The sequence below is a fragment of the Pezoporus flaviventris genome, unplaced genomic scaffold (genome assembly GCF_033815535.1).
Source record: "Pezoporus flaviventris isolate CSIRO_AGI_PZ_B2104156 unplaced genomic scaffold, CSIRO_AGI_Pfla_v1 ptg000079l, whole genome shotgun sequence".
Lineage (NCBI taxonomy): Eukaryota > Metazoa > Chordata > Aves > Psittaciformes > Psittacidae > Pezoporus > Pezoporus flaviventris.
The window spans coordinates 5,582,251-5,602,932 of NW_026892627.1; positions in this window are offsets into that span (position 1 = coordinate 5,582,251).

Genomic DNA, 20,682 nt, shown 5'->3' on the forward strand with positions numbered 1-20,682 from the left:
GTGGAAGGTGTTCCTGCCTAGAGCAAGGCGTTGGAACTGGGTGATCTTTAATGTCCCCTCCAACACAAACTATTCTGTGATTCTATGATTCTATGAAACAGTGTCATAACTCTGGTTTCCTGTCCTGGGCTTTCAGTCTAGCCCCAGGTCTCAGTAGGTGCTTGTTTTCTGACTGTTCTGTTTCTCACATATGACAGATTGGCAGAATCCTGTGTGCTTGGATCTTTCAGTGGGGTAGTTTCCAGCATGCCTTTATAACACCATAGCAAGAAATGTTTGTTAGGAAAGAAATAAGAGTGCTTTGCTCTTGCATATTGGAAAATAAGGAAAGACTGGAAAAACCGTATGAGAGAATTTTAAACACTAATAATACTCTAACAAAATGTCTTTCTTTTTTATTAATCTGACCTTTGCAATTTAAAATTATGTTGTTTCAGTGCAGCAGCAGTGGCTATGCCCTGGTCCATAATTAGAAATACTTCAAAGCTGAACACTTTATGTCCGTTGTAGGGACAGCAATTTTGGACTAAATCATGCCTGGAATGAATGCATCCTTTGTGATTATTTTACCTCAGAAATATACAAAAGCACCCGAATTCACCACAGTGCAAATTTAGAAGTCTGAACAATTTTATAGTATTGCTTAAGCCTTAAAATAGCCTTATAATGCTATTGCAGGGTTGAAAAGAGAATGGTGATATCCAGCTGTTGTGGCTTCTTCATGCTGGAATTGTCCCAAAGGCAATTCAGCTGCTGAGGTAGCACAGAGTTTCTTTATGAAGACTCTGTACGGTGAGGAGTTAATAGCAAAGAACAGGTGGGATTTTTTGTGAATTCCTCCAGGTAAAGCTGCCTGGACATGTGAACTTCATGAGAAGTGTTCAGGCATGCTTGGAACACAATGGAAGAATATTACTTTCTGTTTATGAAGTTTGATACTAAAATCAGAGCAGAGCAAACCCAAAGGAATATTGGATCCCTCCAGTTAGGAAACACGGTGTGTGTAAATTTACTAGTGAATTCCCGAGAATCAGCAATGTAATGCATAGCAACATCGCCTCCTTAGTGATGAGGCAGAACTCTATTATCACATTTCCATTTATCATTTTTCTGTGTAGAAATATTTACCAACTGACCACTGATCATTTAGAGTTTTCTCCTACCTTTGTGGTAGTCCTGTATCCCTGAAAACAGGCTCAGTAAAGGTTTTGTGGAAAATGCTTTTTGCTTTCTGGAGCTATTCAGTTACCGCTAGCCTTGCAATGTTTGCACTACACATAGTGTTTCTTCAGGACACAAAGAGGCCCCATATGTTGTTATTTGAAAAGAAATGTAATAGAAAGAGAATCTCATCACAGCATATTTTCCCTGAAACTACCAAAGGTCATTGTGCTTGACAAGTGTGTCATCTATAATGTCACTTTCCAAAGCCAAATGTAAACATTCTATCTCAAACTGAGAAATCCCTGTAAATTATGTTATACAAGAAGACATGCCAAAATACGCTTGTCTAACTCATATTTAGGGTGAATGCTCCCATAAGAATAGCACACCCAACAACTGTAGCAGCTTTAGGCAGAGCTCAGGATTATTGCTAGAAGTGATGGAGAAGATGTCTGTCATATTATGCTGAAACTGAGTAGAACAAATTTTTCAGTATTTATAGAAAAAGTTACAAAGATGGAGGAATTGTGCTTTGATGCTGTTGTTAACTACCACCAGCTAATAGCAGGTCTGACTTAGGCTTGCTTCAGCAGACTTTAAAGGATTGCTTTCTGAAGTCTCTCTGCCTCACCTGCCAAGGAAAGGTTCTTCCAATTGCTTCACAGAGATGAACAGTAAAATGGGCTTGGCACCTGCCTATCTCTTCTGCTCCTCAGAACATGGACTGCCTTCATTATGAACACCTACGCCCTATCCCAGAGTATCTGCTGATCATTAACATCCATTCCAGCTACTGGTCCTGTTCTGCCTTGGAGTTGCATTGGACATACATTGGAGAACTGAACAGATATATTGTAGGTATTGCAACCTAATTCAGCAAGCATATGCTGTCCTGACAGGTAGGATTACCATGTTTTGAACAGGTCTCATGCCAGTGAACCTTCTCTATGGTTTCCCGAATCTTTTTCTTTTTTAGTGTTAACATAAGATTAATGTGCTGTTTGTTAAGTCTGTGGGTGGAAGCCTATGCAATGACTGCCTATGAAAGCCAAAACCTATGTGCATGTTAACTAACTTGGCTCTTATGTGTAGATAATTGTGTGGAAGAACTATCACTTATAACAGTATCTCATCACAGATTCAAGGTAAAGGGAAAAAAATGCCAGAGATTGTGGTAACTAGCCAAATAACAGCGTAAAACCATTTCCCTTTGGTAACCCTAAGTGTCATCAATTTCTAGCAAAAGAGGGATAGAAATGAGAGATGAGAAGAACAAGAAATGGTGCAACTAAAAGGTCAGATTGATTGTTTAGAAGCAGCTGGTACAAAAGAAACCTTTAGCAGGAAATAGTAGTTCAGAAAAAGAGAATAGCTATGGATGGGGAGAAGAGGTAAACTTTGGAGAAGAACAGACTATCTGGTACTTTAAATATACACTTCAGAGAACTCTGGCAATCACATATTGCCTACTGAATCTAAGAAGGTTGAAAGGAGCATCCATTATGCTTTCCCTGCCCACATAACAACTGAGAGATTTTAGTTCCAGAAGTGAAAGCTATATCATATAAAAATGCCTTTACCAGTATCTTAGAGGTCTATATTGCTAAGAAATACATAAGTGGTTCCCAGCAAACTTTGATCAGGCTACACTGGAAGGCAAAATGTTCAATATTTCCGATACTTTGAACAGAAGGAAAATTCCTACTTCATCCCCAGTCTGGCAACAAATTAGTCTAAGTTTTGCTTTAAATGAGCATGTACTGACCCAGTTTATCTCAGATTTTACTAGCTCAGCCACAGCTTTTCAGTGCTTTACTACCATGTGGTAGTCATAAATGACTAATAATCAAATTAATGCAACTAGAATATTGTCTAGTTTTGGGTTTCTCAAAAGAAGAGACATATTAGAGCAAGTCCAGTGGAGGGCCATCAAGATGCTGGATCATGTGACATACAAGGAAAAGCTGAAAGACTGGTTCGTTCAGTATAAAAAACAAAAGGTGAAAGTGTGGATCTTACTTTTGACTTCAACTACTCAATGGGTAGTTCTAGAGAAGTAAAAGCCGAACTTAGATGTACACAGTGGTACAGATAGGAGTCCACAGGCGCAAGTTCCAACAAGGCAAGTTCTGATTAGACATTAGGGAAAAAAATCCCCAGTGACGATGGATAAACTTTGGAACAAATGACCAAGAGATGTTGTGGCATCTCTATCTTTGGAGAAATTAAGAACTTGACTGGAGAAGACACTGACCAGCCTGATCTAGCTGCAGACTTGAATATACCTTGGAAGATGGATCTGCCTTGAGTTGTGTTTGTTGAACTTCAGGGTCCCTTCCAATGTAACTTACTCTATGATTCCAGGACAGTAGCTACATGCTTTTCAAACTTAAATATCATGGCTAAGAGGACCATTTTTCCATTAATCAACCACCATTTTTGTTATATGAGAGTCTGATTCTATGCCAATAAGTATTACTTTGGGTATACAGTTCTACCCTGTTTGTATGATAGGGAGAGAATTTACTGCAAATTAACAAATGATTTCTTATCTGTCCACCCTGGGAACCAAACAATGAGTCCTCTGTAACTTCATTTCAGATCATGTCAGAATTTTTTTTGTCTGAGATTTTCTTCAGTACTCCATCCATTATAAATATTTGGAGGAAGATACTGAGTGATTTCAGAGCTGAATGTGGTGGCACAAGTTTAGGCTCTTTGCTATGCCAGTTCCAGAGAAAATACGTGAAGGCATCAACTCTGTAAGTGGTTTTATTGATCTACAGAGACTTTGGAAGAGCAATCGTGGTATTTTGGCAACCCCTCAGAAAAATATAGCTATTTGGGCAAATCCACTGCAGTTATCTGCTTCATGATTTCATTGAGCTAACACGAGACAGGCCAAGCTGATGTTTATAATAGTCATTACCTCAATCAGAGCTGCTAGAGTTCTGGGCAAATTGAGGGCAATGCAGTTTCCTCTTCTCTCCAGGTTCCAGGCAAGATGGGCTATGCAAGAGTATTCAAATGTTAGAGATTCATAGGACAGACTTAAGACAAGAGCCACCCCAGCTTGATACCCAAACACTGGGTAGAATTTGTCCCCAGTGATAAATTAGAGTAGTCACTGGAAAGATCAACTTTTATGTGAATTTTCTTTTGTATATTCATACTCTTCTTGAAAGGAAGAGACTAGAACTGGAGACAGTATTTTAATAGCGGTCCTACTAGGCTACCAGTCTTAACATTCTCTGCAGAATTTATCAGCAAAGGTTTCGCACGAGTGCTTCACTTATCTATTTTTTTGTGGGGGTATGGCTGGAATAATAACACAGACATAATGAGGCAAATAAAAAGTCACCCTTTTGTTCTTCACTTAATGTGTTGTGAAGCTTGTAACTGCTGCAGCCAGAAATCTGTGTTCGTGTAATAAGACAGATCCTGCAATATCTGTACAAAGAAATTCACAAAAAATACCTCCAGCTGCTGCTTCCCCCCTGCCTTCTGAACAGTATCTATAGAAAATTTCTTCCACTTTTCAATGAAATAACAGTAATTTTTAATCCAAATAACAGCAAGACCCCACCACAGCACCTTGGAGAATGACATTCAGTTGCTCCCTACACATATGTAGTGCCCATCACTCATTTCTCAGTCTGTCTGACATCTCATTTCATACAATACTTGTGCCTATGTCCATTATGTCCACCCTACTTATCTTCAACTTCCTTATGTAAATTGTTTTGTCTGCCAGCTGCGCAAAAGTTAGAATATCTGATGGCAGTGAGAACATCAAATATAATGGGTAACAATTAAGGTCTCCTACTTTCCTCTGAGTAGGCAGCTCATCCCTTAAGAAACAGTAAATAATCTGGATGGCAAACACCCAAAAAATCCAGATAGGAAAAAGAGAGTATTAATGTACAAGCATGGATGAAGTCAGTGCAAGCCACGCTTTCTCCTACACCTGTGAGTCCACCAGCAAAATACAAAGTCATAGGGAAAACTAGAGTTTGCTAATTCTGCTGCTTATGTGACTTGTTGGTATTTATTTGAGAATACTAAATCTAAAAGTACATTTGCCCTATATGTTCTTACCAGTTTACAGCCTGCAATTTCAGTCTGAAACATGCTTAAACTGATAAATGCTTTACGTGCTTAAACTGACATTCTACTTCAGCTTGGTTTAAACTCAGTCAGCCACACAGCTCTCTCTCTCACTCCCCCCCACCCTTCCTCCTCCCCCCCCCCCCCCCAAGAAGGATGGGGAGGAGAATTGAAAAAATGTAACTCCCACAGGTTGAGATCAGAACAGCCCAGTAACTAAGGTATAACACAAATCACTACTGCTACCACCAATAATAATAATGGTAAGGGAAATAACAAGGGAAGAGAATACAACCACCCACCACCCACCAACCGATACCCAGCCCAACCCCGACAGTGATCTAGCCCTTCTAGGTAACTGCCCCCAGTTTTACATCCTGGGCATGACATGCTGTGGTATGGAATACCTCTTTGGCTAGTTTGGGTCAGGTGTCCTGTCTCTGCTTCCTTCCAGCTTCCCCTCCTCCCTGGCAGAGCATGAGACTCACAAAGTCCTTGGTCAGACTAAACATTACTGAGCAGCAACTAAAAACATGAGTGTTATCAGTGCTGTTCCCAGGCTGAAAGTCAAAACCACAGCACTGCGCCAGCTACTACAAAGGAGAAAAATGACTGCTATTGCTGAACCCAGGACAGAGCTGAATACAGTATCAAATAAAATAGAAGTTGTTTTTTAAAATTAAAATTATCTCAGAGTTATTTTGTTTCATTATATTGTATGGTCTCATTAGGTGCATGGTGACATGCATAGATCTACCTGACTGCCAGAAGAGAATCTTTTTTGTTAAACTGATATTGCCTAAAGCAGTTGGGCCCGTTTTCAGTTCAGGGCAAAAGCATTTTCTTCCTATATGACTGCCCTGGAATGGAGAAAGGAGATGGGCAGGGGTGATATGCCCAAGAAGCTCAGGGAATAATGTATGGTGTGACTGACTACAAGTGCTGCAAAGAAAGCAAATTTATCTCAACACAAATGAGCCTGGAGGGTAGCCTTTGTTTTAGATAAACAGCCATCAACAGTTGAGTGGATCAACAGACTATATCAACAGTTGAGTAGATCAGCTGTGCAAATATTTCTCCCTAAGTTCATTAAAAGAGAATGTTTCCTTGAGCTAATGAGAACAGTATGGGAGGAATGTGTGTATAGGTTGGCCCAATAGAGAGTATAAAAGCTAAGAAAAGTAACTAAGCAAAGAATTTAAAGAGAGCAATCTGCTTAGAAAGCAGTCTGCTTCAGCCCTTCTCCCTGGTCCCTGGGGATGCCTAGCATCATGATGGTGGGCATATTATATAGAGGGTAATGGAGATCAAATCGGTAGTGTGATTGACTTGTATATTGCAGCTGCTATTTTTTGCTGAGTATACCGTTACATTTGTATTGTAATTTTAGCATATTATGTGTCATTCTGCTAAAACAAAAATTCCATATTGCATTAGATATCTTCAAACAAGTAAATGTGATATTAAATGCGTATTCCTCCTCATGTATCTGAAAGAATCTGAAAAAATCTGGTCAGGTAGTGTCAGACTCTGCCAACCTGGCATGGCCATTCTTTCTGCAATTTTCTCTATCCATGAGTATAAATAAGCACATATTTAGAGAAAGGCGATTTTTTCCTTTGTTAAAGATGGGGCAATAGTAAAAGAAAAATACGATTTTAGAACCTATTAATTCATGTTAATGATAATAGAAACAACAACAGCCATCTTCATTTATGGTTATAAATTTTGTATGTTTATCTATGTATACAGAAAAAGGTATTTTAATTGCAGTGCAATTAAATTAACTTCATAATGTTTCATAGCATGCCATGAATAATATATAAGAAGTAAAGTGAAATATGTCTCCATAATTCCTGGTCTGATGATGCCAATTAGTGGATTTGAATACTACATCCAGCTGTAGCAAAGGAGAACACAATGCGCTTGATTGGCAGAGGCTTTCAATTCCAAGTGCCACATTACTGCCCTGCTTGTGTTTTAACAGTGCACACTGTCCAATGAGCCTTTTCTCACAGGCAAATGCAAAGGTTAAAATCTGTCTTTGTGATCACTGCTTAGATAGTGCCCATATTTCAGAGATTTACGCAAAAAGGATCACTGAAATATCTGTGGAGTAATAAGCATTTCCTCACAAGACACTTCCTGGCTTTCTGAAGGTGATACAGTAAACCTGCTTCTCTACATAGGTAAATGTCATTTCTTCCTTCTTCTAAGCTTTTTATCTTTCCATATTTCTATGATGTTGAAAAGCATGAAGATATTTACTGGGTTCATCATGCTGCTGGCCTTTTGCTGATGCCTGTCCTACTAAATACAAAGTTGAAATACTAAGTTCTTTAACACGATATAGAGAAAGTCCCTGGCTGACTTCAGGAAAAGTAATAAATCACCAGAAATCTTATAAGAAGGTCTGCCCTTACTGAACAGTTAGCAGTTGAATGAGTTGTGGTATGTATATGGGTACCCTAACTGATAAAGACAGTCCTATGGTTGCCCAGTCTTGGAAGTGAAAATTGTAAGCATGCTTGCATGTTCTTGTAAATCCCAAAAGTTTTCATTTTTTGGCTGCAATCAAACCCAGCTATTAGTGCTATCCCTTCAACTTTTGCTTGAATTTTAAGCCCAAGAGTGTTTATCCGCCAAACATCTCATGAACAAGTTTTTCATGTACAAAGGTAATGGTTGCTATAAAGGATTTGGTTTTGGTTTTTGTTTTGTTTTGTTTTGGGTTTTTTTGTTTTTGTTGTGTGTGGAAAATGTTGGATTTTGCTACTCTAAAAAGGAATCCTTACCCAATGCATCAGTTCTGGTATTATGAACTGTTGATTTTGCTTTTAAAGGAAAAGATCTTTAATGTCAAAAGCCTCACTGAAAAAGGAAGCCAAATCCTGTTTCAGTAACTGACTCAGATTCTGTATGAAATGTGTGGATTAATACAAGCACTTCCTTCTTTTTCCCTCTCACCTTTTCTCTTCCCACTTTTTTCCTTTTCAACACTGATTTCTTCATATCATATGCTGGGGAGGGACTCTTCATTGGGGACTGTAGTGACAGGACAAGGGGTAACAGGTTAAAACTTAAACAGGGGAAGTTTAGATTGGATATAAGGAGGAAATTCTTTCCTGTTAGGGTGGTGAGGCACTGGAATGGGTTTCCCAGGGAGGTTGTGAATGCTCCATCCCTGGCATTGTTCAAGACCAGGTTGGACGAGGCCTTGGGTGAAATGGTTTAGTGTGAGGTGTCCCTGCCCGTGGCAGGGGGGTTGGAACTAGAGGTCCTTTCCAACCCTAACCATTCTATGATTCTCTGATTCTATATTCTATGTGTTGCAGGAAGCTGAATGATAAAAACATTGTGGCTAAAATATGAAAATTAAGCCAATCTCTAAAATCCTGGGCACTGTGTTTCATGTCCGGTACCTAGAAAACCTTTATATTTTTATAAGTGACTAAGAATGAAAGTGCTTATAAAATAACACAAAAGTGTGGCCCCAGCTGGAGGACATATGATTTACTTGGGGAAAACCCACAAAATTTATGCATTTATATGTGTAAATACACTTGTGTGTTTATGATATGTTACCACAGGTGCTGACTACTGTAGGCAGATTGCTTGAATTTTCTCTTTTGGAGGTTAATAGAGATCACATGTTGCAAGAAATACTGGGGTGATTAACACAGGTGAGACACTGATTTCAGATTTTTACTTCCTCTGGCCTTTGCACTAATTTGACACAAAAATACTTGCGGCTGGCAAAGCACAGATGTTTATAACATAATGTGTTTCAACTGCAGGATACCTTCCAATTGCGCATCCCTATTTCCACAAATTCAAAGCTCTAGTTTTAGCTTTAAAAGATGAGAGTGAGATGAGTGGTGAAACAAATCCTAGCTTTCCTTTTTTGTTTGTTTTTTTTTTTCCCATTCTGTTTGTAATTAGATAGACATTTAAAGCATGTCTTCTGAGAGGCAATTTCAGACATTTCTCTTATCATTGTCCAATTATGCATTGGCTGCAGCTCATTGTATCTGTCAAAGTGTCACAGATGCTTTCATGGACGCAATATATTGCTTTTTCAGACCCAAGAGAGGAGAAAAATCAGGCACCCCTGCATCTTCTCCTTAAGTAGGTGTTGAGCAAATTAGTCCCATTACAATACAGCATGCATTAGTCCATTAAAGAGCTGGAGGAAGATTCCTCTGTGTAAATGACCAAATGGGTTTACTGTATATTTGCATTAGTCATTTCCTGTTGTTCTTTAAAGAAAATTCTTGATACCTGATATTTAAAATGTCTTAATTTCCAAATGAGCCTAACTTTCAAAAAAAAAAAAAAGCAGAAAAAAAGCAAGCATTTCCACATATTAAAAAAGGTAATTAATTCCTTTTTAATATCAGCAAATTAAATTACTTTTTGGCTCGAAGAACATAACAATTTCTCGATTTACAAGTGCCTATATAGTTACCCTGTGATTAATGTGGCTCCTTGTGTGCAAAACTTCTCTTCCTTCCCCAGATAATTTCTGCTGCTGTTCCCAGATTTAATGGTAGACCATGTAAAAGACCAGGTCCTCAGTCAGAAAACTTAGACACCCCTCCTAGAATGAACATACTCAATTCAAATTGGGAGGATTAAGGATCTTAAACTCTCTTGAGGTACTTGGTTGGAAAGACTTGTGGTAATGAATCAATACCCTGACCATGAAGTTTGCTTTTCTCACACTCCTTCTGTAACATAAGTTTAAAGGCCAACTGAAAATGTACAAAAACTGGGAAAAAAAAAGTACTATATGCTTAGTTCCCTTCTACCACAGACTACAAGGCCCAATGAAGCCATCATTGGACAGAAAACCACAAAAGGAGAGGCAGAGATACTGAAGAAAGACCTCACAGAAACGTGATAGATGCAGAATTACATTAGCAAGATTTCAAAGGAAAAACTGAAAATTCGTGCAACAAACTTGAAAATAGCAGGCAGTGACAAGCTCCTCTGTTCCAGAGAAGGTGGAAAGAATAAAGGTTGTAGTTCAAAGCGCAGAGGCTGGCAGAACAAGATGTTGAGGATTGTTCAGCTTAGATCCTCTTGTAAAGGATCAGAAGAGTACCTCATTTTCTAAGCAATATATGACACTCATTTTTTTTCAGCTCTTCCAATCTGATGAATAATGCAGTCTCTAAATCACCATACTCTGCCAAACAGAAGCTTTAGTCAATCATATTATTATGTATTAAATATCTTGTAATGTATGTAGGTCCTTAAAACTCCCTGCTCCTGAAGGCTATAGTTTATTCTTAACAGTCTGGACCTTCATTCCAATGCATAATATCTTCAAAAAACTAAAGTTGCCTCTGATTTACATCAGGTAATCAGGTTTTTGTGTTTTGATTTTTCATAATAATGATAGAGATATAATGGGGAAAAAAACCTTCTCAAAGAATAAATATCCAGTGTCTGATACAGCTAGGAAAATCTTGAGACCTACTTAATGCTGCTTGATGAAATAGTGTTAGGAATATTAATTTTCTAACTTGATCTACTTCACTACCCTTATTCTCTTAGTATTATTTTGATAGACCAGTGAGGAGAGAGAAAAGAGGAATCCATATTTTTCCATCTGAGTAGATGATAAGCAAATTTTCCTGATTGAGATGTGCATTGGACCATTTAAAGAGCTGAAGATTGCTGTATGTAATAGAATGATTTTAATACATACTTACTAAGAAACCAATTTCCTGTTACTCTGTAATACCAATTATCCATTCAAGAGAGTCTGAATTTTACATCATCATGATGTTTTTTAATATAATTTTGTTCTCTGATGAAAGGAAATGAGATTCCTTTATACTGGGTCTTTATTTTGACAAAAATGCCAATTAACTACTTTATACCATTTAGACTTCCCTATTATGTGAACCAGAAAACGGCTTCAGCTATTCTTTCAAAATAAAACAGCAATGTAATATATTTTAAAAGCTATTTTAATCTCTGTGCAGTAAAGGGCCTTCATAAATCACTGAAAGCTCTCTGCAGCATCATTTCCTTGGTTTCAGACTGGGCTACAAATCCCACATATGCTAATACTCATCCCATAAACAGCAGTTTATGAGGATTTCCCCTCTTGACCAGAAGCTCTCAGTCTCCATTGTATTATATGTGTTATATAAAAAAACCCCACCCAACATTGAAAAGCTTCTGGTTTTGTAAAGTCACAGAAACATTGTACAGATGAACATAAACAAGCATTATGAGGGTTCATTTCCATACCATAATTTCATTGACAGAATAAAATCAACATCACATCCATGAAAAACTGGAAATGTGGTGATATGAATCTCATCATGGTGATTTCTTTATGGGAAAGAGAAAGCGTGGTCCTTATCTGTTTAAAACGGTATCAGTTAAGCTATTCTAACTTAACTGAAGTTGTTATGCTGAACCAGTACATACAAAGAATTTGAAAAATTATTTTTTTTCCAGTCTGTGTTGGTTGGCATTAGAAATCACAATGCTTGCAATCAGAAAGTTATTGTTCGTAATTCAGTTATAGGTATGATGCTCAGAGTATGTAAGTTTGCTTTTGATTAATGAGTATATGATTCTGTATTGCATATCTGAAATCTGTCAAAGAATTTCGGTATGAGATATAGTTAGCAACAGTAATGAAAAGCTATCAGAACACTGACTTGTTTTCCTTTACCAGATGAAGTATTCATATGTATTTCACACATTAGATATTAACACTTTCTATTTGGTCATCTCCTTTCTCCCACATTGTGCAGTTGAAAGGTTTCTGATTGATGCATGTTTCTGAAATTAAATGGGTTACAAAATGAAAATCAACACTGTATCCTTAAAACATGATAGTAAAATGCAAAAGGAATTTACAGATAAGATTTTTGTAATAATATCCAATTTCTCAGAAAGGACCAGAAATTAATCTTTAATAAATTGGGTGATGTTCAGAGGTTCCAGAAATATATTCAAAAATGATTGCACTTCTGCAACTCATCTGCTTTCTTCCTATTAAAACTGCCATTGTTGTTTTCGTGTCCCTGTTACTATAGCAATGAAATCTATGTGAAAGCTGGATAGATACTGACTGATTCCTGTAACTGATACATAGCTTTTCACAATCTACCTTCCACCCAACTGTTTCTGAAATTGCTATAAAATAGCATAATTTATCATAACAGGTATGCACACACATACCATTTACAGCACCTTCAGGAAATATGCAGAAATAAGTTGGTGGTTATTTTTTAAAGAATTAAGAAGTTTAATTATTTTGTCTTATTTTTAAGTAACCGTTCCCTACCCCAAAGTTATTGCTATGCTGTGGAGGGTAAAACTAAAAGGCAATTTGAATCTCACTTTAAGTTGACTGTTCAGCTTTGTTGTAGATTAAACTACTTTACATTTAATGAATATTCTTCTTTTTTAACAGCAAACATACTTCACATGTGTAGGTTTCACTTGTCTTTAAGTATTAATTTTTCTTAAGTTCAAATATCCATTAATATCAAATATTTACCTGCTTCCATTAAGCTGTTTCTGTGTCATTTGCAAATGCAGATATTGATCAGCTTTTTAAATACCTCAAGAAGTTTTCTCTCTAAACACCTTGATTTTCATTTATTTATTTATTTATTTTTAATAGACTGTTTCCATGTATTTTCTTTACAAATGGGGAATGCTTTTTGGCTCTTCTTCATTTAGCAAGGTTGAGATTTTGTCATGGCAGCATTTACATTTCCACTTTTTCAACTTTCTTTTAGCTTGAGATTTATTCCCCTCCAACTGCTTTGATTGACTTGAATTTGCTGAGGTTCTTAACTTTTCCTACTGATGGAGCAGAGGGGACTCAAAAAGCCTTGCCATGAGTACAATGGGCAAAATAAGGATTTCATTTTGGATAGAGGAGGAAAAGTCAGTGCCAAAAGTGCCTCACCCTTCCCTGCCCAGCAGTGAATCTCTATTTTCTCCCCACACATTTAAAAGGAGGTGGGACATGTTTAAATGCCTGTTTATCCTGACACGAGATTTCATCAGCACAGCCTACGGAGCCGAGACAGCTGCCCTTGAACTAAACAGCCCTTGAGCTAAATGTGCATTTTGTTTGGCCACTACGATTCAACATTCAATATGTTTTTCATGTATGTGCTACACTTTGCGGGCTACACAGGGAGTTATGACCTGAAGCCACTTCGCAGCACAGTGATGCGAGACACCTGATTTGTCAAGCAACCATTGGGCTAAAGCTGGTTGACAGAGCTGATTTAGTTGTCTCTTTGTCACAGGTAGTCAATGGGTTTGGATATTTTGGTACACACACGGAATATACACTGAATGCAACCTGTAGAAGGAAGTTCCCTTTGAAAATACCTTGGGATATTTTTAATAAATGAGAGCTAAGCTTGTCTCTGACTCAGTCTGGGCCAGAGCTGGTAAGTAACTTGCCCATCTCAAGGCTAGCACAAGGACCAGGGAAAGTCTGAAATAAACATGAGATGCCATTCCTGCTTTCTTCACTTACAGATGACAGTAACTCCATCTTGCCTCTAGAAACTGCAGATTATCTTTCCCTCAAAGGAGAGAATAGCTAATATGGAGGAAGCCAAGACTAGCTGCTGTTTCAGGTCTGCTTTTCGTCTATAACTCTGAGTGAAATGCAAGTAAATTAGCCCTGGAGGTGGATGCAAATGCTATCTACCTAAATGATGTTAGAGCAGCTTGAGAGCGGCATTCTTAAAAGTGTTTAGAAGTTTAAGTCTCATTGATTGCAATGTCATTCAGACACTGAAAATCCTATTGGGCATCCATATATTTCTTCAGGAGTGTAAATGTATTTTAAAATCTACCTTTATTTTTTCCTATTCCTTCCATATGAATACAAGGTGCAGTTACTTATACGAAGGAGGTGAACTTTACCCACCTTCACGGACACCTAAGTGAAGCTGTAAACAGTTCAAACTTCATAAAATTAATGTAAATTGGTTTTAAAGTTATATAAAAACTCTGACAGCTTGCAGGGACAAGATATGAATCTAATTTGTGTCATGAAGTCTGAGACTCATGTAACTCGTGTGAGCATGCTCCTTTCTGTACGTGATGTTACGTTAAAGCTTGATAGTGTTGATAGTTGTGAAGTCAGATGGATTAATAAATCTTTTATTTGGTTTAACCGGCAATGAAATTTCCTAATTCATTTGTGGATAGCCCCCCTGATCATTACAGATGTGCTTCTTTCCATGAAATTCAATCTTCTGTGAGGCACCCTTTCAAAATGTCCATGACATAGTTTAGCTTCCTACAACAACGCTCATTAAATTTACAGCTTAATGAACCAAAGCGTTTGCCATAAGATGGCGATGTTCCACCAACACATCAAACCTAGAGAGCTGGTGTACTATCATGACTTCTTCCCCCCATTTCTCACAGTCCCACATACTTTGATAAAAGGTAACTTTAAAGATTGGAGATTGGCAACCAACCCAAATTCAACAAGAATATAATAGCATTTGTCTCAATATGTTGCAAGAGTAATTCCCTTGAAAGATTCTCTTCTACCTCAACCAAACTCGCCAAGGACAAAATACAAATGGAATAAAAAACCAATGTTTTATTGACCCTCCTTTTATTTAGTATGGGTACTAAACCAATCAGTATCTACAATAGCAGCTTTAGTTGAGAGTAAGGATCCAGCACCCAGATCTTATGGGTCAAAGCAGTGCTCACATTTTTAATGCATTAGCTTCAGCCATAGTCTTTCAATTCACTTTATAGATTCAGCATCATACATTTTCTGACTTTACCAAAGCAGACAACTGAAACTGGAATATTTAAATAAAATGTAAAGGCCAATGCCTTTTGTAAAAAAACTGTTATAGTTCAGAGAAGCTCTCACTGTGAAGCTGGCAAAACCATTTTAGCCCCTGTTTCCAAACTGCTTTGTTCTGCTGCGCTCCTGTTTCTCTGTGAAAGGCGCTCAGAAGTCCAGGGGTGGAACAATATCTGAAGGAAATGTTCAGCTTGGAGCCTCTGCAGTTTTGCTTACTGAGGTTACAGCCGTTCCCATGAGACCTTGTATGATCACATCAGTTACTCTGATAGCTAAACAGACGCCTCCTTCAACACCCCCCATGTACAAATAACACAGCTCCTGAAGGAAGTGAATTGCCAGGCTGGCAAGAGATTGCTGAAAGGGGAGATAGAAATAATGAAGACAGTGAGGAATTTTATCCAACTGTTTCTTGGGAGGTAAATGGGCTGAGATATGTTTCTCTTGCACAGAAAGAAGTGACTCCTCAAATCTTCACTTAGAGGGAACGGTAAATAATGTAAGTCCTGTGGTTTGTTGCACTTGCTTTAAGAAAAATGGTGGTTTATGGTAGGGTTTTCTGTAGGATTCAGTGACCTTTTATTTGCTTTAAAAACACTGAAGAACCTGATCAGGAATTTTTTTTTAGGTGAGTGGCATGTAAAAGAAAATGGAAGTGGGGGGGGAATAAATTATTATTCCCTCTAGTGCAATATGTTTGCACGGGAGTTTCCACTATGTTTTTTACATTATTTTGCTGAAATGAGTTAACTAGTACGATCAAAAATAATACACAGAAGAGTGAATACATCTATAAGGAAGTTTTTCTTCTGTGCATGAAATTGGCAGATATATATTTTATATAGAATGTTCAAATTCTTTACTTACAATACGTATTTCAAAGTAAAGATAGGAAAAAATTAGTAACCTTAAGTTTTATAACGTTACTCTCTTGCATAGGTTTATGCTTAGTAACATTGTTCTGATACAGATAAACATTTAGCTTTTGAGACTTAAGAAGAATGGATCTTATTTTAAATGCATTTTTTAAGTAATGAAATCCATTTTATTTGTGGAATATGCTGGACTGTGTTTGGTGAATGCTTTTATCGAGATAAAGCGTGGGGCAAATAAACTAAGTGAATACTGATGGCAAAGTAAATTAATGAATGATGTTATCAAGAGGAGAATTTGGCTATTAGGTGGTAAATTGACAATAGAAAAGACAGTCTTTTAAAACCCACAGAAATAAATCTGCTTGATGGAGCAAAAGAGATTAAAGGTTTCAGGTTTGCATTGGAAGAAGCTGCAACAGATTTTATATGCTGGCAGTAGCTTAAGTGTGTTCAGATCACCACAGAGACAACAGGTAAACCCCTAAAGAAATTAAATTTTGAGTGGAATAGAGCTGTACACTAGGCAAAGGTGCTTCATTAAGATGATAAGGAGGATAAACTGGGAAGGTAATTTATACAGAGCCCTAACAGAAACAGGTGCTCTGAGGTTCTTCCCATGATACTGGTACTGTTCCTTTACCTTGTTTCTTAGGTTTTGATTTTTTTGCTGTACTACATTTTTATTTTCTTTGTAATTATTTCACTTGACCTGAAACTTTTCCACATCAATGGGGAAAAATTCTTTGAAATTTGGATTTCCTTCTGGATGAAAAAGGAAAAAGGTGAAGGTCATAATGAAAAGTGAGAAACCTAAATAGTGACATTAGTTAAGTCATTATTAAATGACATTAGTAAGTGACATACCTAATGCGAATGGGTTGCTCAGAACTGACTTCTGATTAGATACATTTTGATTTATTTAGAAAACTATTTCTGTGCAGAAAAGTGTGGCAGACAAAAGACTGTAATTTGTATATTTCATGCAATTTGTGTGATCACTAAACTTCTGGCAATCAAAGTTAAGATTTAGACTGTATACTCAAGATAGTTTAGCTTTGTTTATTTAAGAACTTAAATGTCAAAACTTTCCTCAATGTTTTTTATCAACAGGAGGGTGTATTGGTTTTTTGTTTGGGGTTTGAGGCGTTTTTTCCAGGTTTTATTTCATTGACCATTTGACTTTTCTTACGATCTTGGGAAAAAAATATTTCTCATGTTCTGTGTAAAGTTTTGTCCTCTAAAGCATACATTGAGCTGCTAAGAGACTTTTCTGTATCAAAATGTACATGATGAAACCAATCTTCAGAAATACAAAGTGGCAAATCTGTGATACTTTTTAGTGCTTTTTCTGTTAATGGTGTCTGTCCAAAATCCAATGCATGTATTTCTGAGTTTCTATAGCTTTCATTTTTTCTAATAGAGCCATATTAATATGAGCTAAAAGTTTATAGAACCGTTAATCATATTAGCCATATTTGAAACACTGCTTGCACGTAGCAAGAAAAAAATCTCATATACTGGCAGGCTTGCCTTTAGAGCCCTAAATCTCAAATACACACCCCCCCCCAAGTTACCATTTAGTAATGTCATATGAATACAGTTGCAGCAACTCTTACTTAAGTGCCTTTAGCCTCTTGTAAATCTGAGGTGTTGAGAGCTTAGCTCTTATTACTTAAAGGCGAAGAGAATTCAAATACCCTCTGTTTGTTGCAGAATTTGAATATACATAAAATCTGCAGATGGTTCAGTATAGCACTATAGAGAAGTGTGTGGCTAAAAATCACAACTTTTCCCTCTACTGTCTGCTAAATGTGACCTGCAGCACAGTGTTCCTTCCTTACACTGTTACCCTTTTGGCAGGATCTAGCCTATCCAGATTGCTGAAATGAATGAATTTCACTTCCTCCTCCTTTTGCTCCTTCTCTTCCCCACGTTGGGCCTGAAAAATAAGAAACTCACACTGTCTGGCCATCCATCTTAAATCTGCTCTCAGACCAGCTGATATTTCTTGATAGGGCACTTCTAAATCAGTATATATTCCATTTAGCGTAGGGTTTCTAGTAAATGTAGCATTAAGTTAAGGAGAGGTCTAAGCTCTAACATGTCTAATTTATTTGTTTTTCTAAAACTCCACACCTGAGTTTTGTTGCCCTGTCATCTGTGTTCAGCAACTGGTCAACGCTGTTGGTAACAGCATAGGAAGGAGATTATTATCTCAGGTCTCTGCAATTGTCACCATAGTGTGGAGGATCAATGGGCTCTGGTATCAACACATTTTGATCACATATATATGAAATTTTATTAATGTTGTGACTTTCCTGTAGTGCAGTTCCAGCTGTGCCATGCATAGTCCTGGGTTGTGGGGTTCCTTGGGGTCTTCTCTGCTCCCTGGGCTCTTCAGTGGTTGGAGAGGTGGTCCAGAATCCTGATGCTGGGTCATGGAGTTTCCCATCAGTCTGTCTTTGTCCTCTGGCTACCTACACTATCCTTAGCTGCAGGGGTAGGTAGGGAATGCTTGTTGATGATTACTCAATTCAACCTGTACTGTTGTTGCATTTACTGTTGGTGTTCACATCTTCTTGTGGCCACCTCAGAACACTTTTGCTTTTCTTGTTGACCAACAGTTTGTTTCCATGGTTTGGCTATTTCTTTAGGCACACCAAAGCTATCAGTTAAAGTTGATGAGCTTATGCTAATAACTATGCTGGTTATATCTATCATACTAAATCCTTCAGCAATAGATTAATCTGTGGTCATTAAAAGCTTTTCACCTTTTTTCTCTCAGATTTCTGTGCTGCCACAGAATTTCTTAACTTACTCAGTGCTTACAATTGGCCATTTGACAACTTGTCAATTGACTGCTCAAGCACTTTCAGAAAGTAATCTCTGCACAGATTTAAATAATTTATGATAGCAAAGTAGCTGAAAATTAGTCCACCTTTGCTATGCAAAAGAAAATGTGACTTAACACTTCACTAATTGCTAAGAAGGGTTGTCCTGTAAGTAGTCATTAAGGAAGCAATGTAATATAAGGCAATCCTACAATTTTTATGCGTTCACAGTCTGCTGGTGACTAATGGTGTTTGCCCAGTTCTACCCCTGACTGTATTATTAATCTTTAGAAGTTTAGCAGTTGTTCCTTAGTTGAGGGATCAAGAAGAGTAGGCCTAATGGATGCAGAGTTGAATTTGTCTCACCTAACTTGGGGTATCTCAGGTGGTCAGTAGTAGTCAGCTGGAACTCTGAGGTGTGATTCGTTTCATCCTGAAAGAATGTGAAAAGCAGGCAGTTGGAGGGTTGGTAGAGATGTAGCCATCTAACTCTGAGATGTCTGCAGTGAGGTGAGATGAATCCCACCCAAAGGAGCTTTCTGGATGAATGCTAACAGGATGTATCAGGTCTTTGTAAACTGTTTTGTCAATTTCCAGTTGCTACAAATCTACAGTTAGCTGCCTTCATTCCCCAGCACTCTGAAGCTGTAAACTGTGAATCCCAGATTGAAAAGGTGGGATTTATCTCATGCTAAGTTTCCTTCTATAGGCAATGATAAAAATCAGTTGCATTTTTCAGCACTCTTCATTGTGTCTTAATCTCTGTGTTTACTGATCATTAGCTTGTCTGGTCTATGTTCTCAGTTTTGTTGATTGCAAAGAGAGCATAAACTAGCTATACCCGCTGTTGCCATCTCATTCAGATACCGTGCTGAGAGGCTCAGACAATTGGAACTCTCAGACGTGCTGTCTAGGGAAGGTAGGCAAGTTTTGGGGTTGAACCTGGAATATTCAAAGGATGGTGCCACAGCACAATTCAGGTACGATGTGGTGTTCTAAAGGTGGGAAACTAGTGAGCAAATACGCTGATCATTGTCTTCCGTGGCAATCTCAATGGCACTACACTGGATGGTGCTATTCAGACCTGTAAGATGTTTCTTGTGAGCTGCTATAAATAGGTAGACTAAATGAGCTGAAGTAGGTATAATATATGTCTTCCTTATATAGACATTTTGGGGAGGAGGGGTTGCCTTGTAGCTTTCAATTTAATGCAACATTTTATTTTTTATTATTACAGTGCTGCATGTTTGGAAGACAAGAGGAAAGGGACATGAGTTGAAAAAGTCAAGGAGTCCAAATGGATTGAGACAGACAAGTACTGTTGCTCAAAGATGTTGTGCAGTCTCTGTCCTTGGAGATTTTCCTGGATAAAGCCCTGACCTCATCACTGACCCATTCTGAGGTGTGCGTTAAACAAGAGACCTCCTAAGTTCCTTTCAACCTGAATTATTCTGTGATAAAAATGTACATTCATTAATGTACCAAAGTTATTTTCATGCAAGTTTTAAAGATCATTAACATAATGTCAGGTTTTTTTGTTTAATTATCTGCCTTAAAATACAGAGATGTTTTTGAGGAAAGTATAGAACAGTTATACAGAAGCTTTAAGTTGCTGTTAACTCAATCTTTTCTCATTTAGTTCTAGAAAGGTTTGTCTTACATTGGTAATTTAGACGTAGAAAGGTGCAACACAGCCCAAGTATACCATAGTAACTTTGGGTGGTGCAGTTAAGCAAGTTTTTCTGAAGTTTATATTGATGGATTTGGCTCCCAAACTAATTAGTGGAGTTATAAGTAGCTGGATCAGTCTAGAGTCCCTAACTTTGCTATGGGATATTATCACTGAAGAAGATGCAAATGTGTA